A 4,460-nucleotide genomic window follows, 5' to 3' on the forward strand; every position below is an offset into this window, starting at 1 on the left:
GCTGTTCCGCATCCTGCTTCACTGTTTCTGCTTTTGGGAGGTTTCCTTCTGGTTGAATGTTCGTAGTTGGCTGGATAGCTCCACCACACTGATTTTCTTGTGTTAGTATCAATGTATCTGCTTCACCGCTGGCACTTGTTGCTTCTGTCAGTGGCTGATGCAAAAAAGCAGTGATTGGTCTTAACTTCTTTACCATATCTCTTGCACTTGCTTGTAACACTTTCAAATCTTTTACTCATGCGCAGATTAGAATCTGAAAATAAAAAGTAAAATTAATCTTCAACAGTTATTAGAAAGGAAAACATGAAGGGGTGCTCTCACAAAATGGGGTCCACTTCAGTGAAGAAAAAAAAGTCAAAAAATTATATTTTTCTGTATATTTGGGCAACTTTTCTTAAAGAATTGTTTCTTATTGACAATTATATTGCAAAATCTGAATCAAATATGTTTCCAAAAACCGTTTACAAAACGAGTATACTTTTTCCTATTGTTAACAACTACTACTATTACTACTACTACTTTCGGCTGCTCCCGTTAGGGGTCGCCACAGCGGCTCATCTGTTTCCATTTCTTCCTGTCCTCTGCATCTTCCTCTGTCACACCAGCCACCTGCATGCCCTCCCTCACCACACCACCTCCTCTTTGGCCTTCCTCTTTTCCTCTTCCCTGGCAGCTCCATATTCAGCATCCTTCTCCCAATATACCCATCATCTCTCCTCCACACATGTCCAAGCCATCTCAATCTTGCCTCTCTTCCTTTGTCTCCAAACCGTCCAACTTGAGCGGTCCCTCTAATATAATCGTTCCTAATCCTGTCCTTCTTCGTCCCTCCCAATGAAAATCTTAGCATCTTCAACTCTGCCACCTCCAGCTCCGCCTCCTGTCTTTTCGCCAGTGCCACTGTCTCCAAACCATATAACATAACTGGTCTCACAACCACCTTGTAAACCTTCCCTTTAACTCTTGCTGGTACACTTCTGTCGCAAATCACTCCTGACACAAAGACTATAAATGAGCGTAGTTTTATTACTAACCTGACTGATGAAAATGGCAACATCCTCTGCAGATACTTGCACAGCTGTGTTTTCAACTTATCCATCTCACTGCTTTCCTGGAAGGACAAAATCAATACAGAAATCAATGCTAGTGTCACGTTATTGGTTTAAGACAGTATTAATCTGAAATGGAATGCAAGGAAAATTACTGAAGGGTTGTTTAGAGAATACGGTGCGTTATGGCAGTATGTGTTAGAAAGGCCTATGACAGTGTCAAAAATATGATATACCTTGCCGGAGGCCCCCTAGATTTTGAGGCCCTAGGCTTCAGCCTGCCAAGCCTATAGATAAATCCAGCCCTGAGCATGAGAACACTGCTAAAATTTCCAAATCCTCTGCTCGTCCCACACATATGTTTCACCATGTATTAACTGTAAAAAAGTGCACCTCATAGCTGTACAATTAATATTTAAACTATAATTAAGTTTGCATAATTAAGTAATTGCCATTAAATACAAAATTTGGCTTTGGTCTTTCAAGAACTTATGCAATCAGAACCAGTCTTTGACATATGGCAAGCCAGGTGGCTTGCTATGCATTTGAAATCAGCCGGTCTTGTAGTTAATCACCCCATAGCATTCAATCATGAAAGGGAACTGGTCAGTTGTGGGTGAAGTGCTAAGTTCTTAGATATCATTCAAATAAGGTCCTTCAAGGACATAGCAGAAGTGTAAACATTGAACTTTTTAACACCAAAGACCACCTTTTCAACCATAGGCATCTGTACTAATTGATTTTGACCACCGATTTTTATTTTATTTGTTCGTAGCATGTTTCAGCTGGGTAAGGGGTACTGAGGGTGTTTGTTACCGTCAGTGGTGATGCAGAGACGAGTTGGGTGGCGTAGACAGGGTGAAAGCGATACCAGCTTTGCGAACGCCGCCTGCTGCTTGGCCAAGTTTGCACTCATGACGGGAAGAACGGGATCTATGTGTCCTCTTGGTGCATCCTGGCCCAACGAAGCACACGATGCTTGCCCTGAACGCGGTGGAATCTTACAATGATAGCCCGGGAACGTTCGCCTTGGTTAGGCTTTGGAGCTGGTGTTCTGTGTGCTCTGTCCAAGTTACGTCCCCAGTTACGTAACGTGATATTTAGCTACAACTTGAAACTTTTCACCCGTTTGCTGGTGCAGGTGAAAGTTTGTCGACAATTCTGTGCATGTCGTTGATATTTACCCATGGTAAATCTTGTTGGCATCGCGAAAAATATGCCATTGCCAATAGCGCATGCCAGCAAACAGGAAACTGGTATGACCGCGGCAGTAGAAACCGGAAGTCAGTGGTCTACAGTTATGCACAGAGTGGGTTGATAATTGAGGTCATATTTTAAGTTTATGTCTTATCTCACGTGCTGTCGAGCTCCAATGTGGCGGTACAACACATTGTTAGCTAAGGTAACTTACCCCTTATTCACATATGGCGTTAACGTGCATCTTGAGTGATCCTATCACTAGTGTTAACAGACTAACTAGTTAGTTAACTAAGTTAGCTGCTGGCAAGTTAATATTGTAGCGAATTCGGGGGACAACGCAACCACAGGAACTGCCGCGGCCGGGAAGCGAACCCGTATCTCCCGCATCGCAGGAGACAACGCTAACCGCTCGACTAAAGGCTTAGACCCGCCAGCTTGCGGCCAGCGTGTCTACTTATCCATATGCACGTTACAATATTAACTTGGGCAACAGTTCAGAGCTAATTTGGGTAAATGGCTCACATGGCTTTGGTTAAAATGACTGTAAAGGACTGAATAGGCAAGTGTCTGAAAGTGGATTGTGCTTGTTGTTAGCTAGCAAGCTAGCAGTTCTCATCTGTATTTTTGCTTCGTTTATAGATTAACGTTGTTTTAAAGTATATATATATATATATATATATATATATATATATATATATATATATATATATAATAGTTACGGTTGAAGTTAGTCAGAATGTGTAAATACTTAAAACAACGTTAGCTCGGTAGCTAGCATGGCCAAAATTTGCATTATAAAAACATTTTTTAGCTATCCTTAGCTAATGTAAAATTGTCCCTAGATGTGTGTGTGTGTGGGGGGGGCTGTGGTGGCCTGCCGCCCAATGACTGCTGGAATAGGCTCCAGCATCCCCGCGACCCTGAGAGCAGGATAAAGCAGTTTGGATAATGGATGGAAACTGGAGCATCGGGAGGAAACCCACGGAGACACAGGGAAAGCATGCAAACTCCACACATAAAGGACCTGGGATGGCCTGGGGTTCAAACCCAGGACCTTCTTGCTGTGAGGCAACAGTGCTAACCACTGGGCCACCACGTCCCAACTGTTGAGAAGATTAAAAAGACAGGTAAAATCACCTTTTGTTAGCTCGGACTGTTGACGGGCAGTGTCGTTGGAGCTGATGTGGACTATTACTTCTGTAATTATTGAAAATGAATCCAGGAATCTGGGGAGTTTCTTTATGATGTCAGGGGTAGGAGCTTCTGGACTCCCCAGTTTTCTCCCTGATTGTCTATATGGACTCCCCACTTAGCTCCCTGGACTCCCACTTTTCTCCCTGGTCTCCCGGCTTGTCTCCCTGGTCTCCCAGCTTGTCTCCCTGGTCTCCGCGCTTGTCTATGTGGACTCCATACACCTCGCCTGGTTCAGTCCCTGCTTTCCCTACCACCTTGTCTGGCCAGCCACCAGCCTGGGTCTCCGTGGCTATTACCATGTGCACGGCCCACCAGCCAGTCAATAAAACCCTTTATTTTACCATATTCCTGTCTCCGCACCTGTCTGTGTTGGCACATTGGGTTTATTCGCTCAGCCCCATTAACATCAGTTCTCAATCTGTAATCACAGTAGATGGAGTGCCATCAAATCATTAATGTCCATATAGTAATACTATGACTTACATATGATTTCTAACTTCATATGTTATCCTTTATAATATTATCACTAATATACCATAATAAACCATATTCAAAATCCATCTGAGTTTTAACAGTTTGCTCCAACATACCTTTAGTTTGTGGACTTGTTTCCAACGATGTATTTTTCATCACATGGTGCCGTCATTCCCCTTGCATCCCAGTATTGGTTCACTTGAATAAAAGGTGACTTAGCTTCAAAAGAAACACCACAAGATGCACTTTAGCTTAGCAAGAGAAAAATGAGCAACATTACTTATGCCCCTTGAGTAAGGAGGCAATGTCCATATTCATTTAACTGTTGTAATATGTAATCATGAAGGATATTACTGGAGCACTTTCTTTATCTCCTGTGTACATGGACTTACTGTCATAATTACAACATAGTTATTATAGTGAAGATCAGTGATGCAGTTATTGTGTATACTAATTAAAATAAATACCATTGACTGGCATGCAACTCGTATAAAACTTGGCAGTCATTTTCAGCTGTTGTTTTTCATTAGAGCTGGCTAGTCT

General features: G+C 42.6%; 1 long non-coding RNA gene across 1 annotated transcript; it reads right to left on the minus strand.

The window, feature by feature from the left end:
* Window positions 1–236: 236 nt before the first annotated feature.
* On the minus strand, window positions 237–4,088 carry LOC130119008 (uncharacterized). Its single transcript, XR_008810814.1, has 3 exons — window positions 4,034–4,088; window positions 1,035–1,111; window positions 237–253 (listed from the first exon to the last, which is right to left on the minus strand). It is a non-coding gene; the product is annotated as an uncharacterized LOC130119008 (long non-coding RNA).
* Between the last annotated feature and the right edge of the window lie 372 nt (window positions 4,089–4,460).

The sequence above is a fragment of the Lampris incognitus genome, chromosome 10, assembly GCF_029633865.1.
Source record: "Lampris incognitus isolate fLamInc1 chromosome 10, fLamInc1.hap2, whole genome shotgun sequence".
Taxonomy (NCBI): domain Eukaryota; kingdom Metazoa; phylum Chordata; class Actinopteri; order Lampriformes; family Lampridae; genus Lampris; species Lampris incognitus.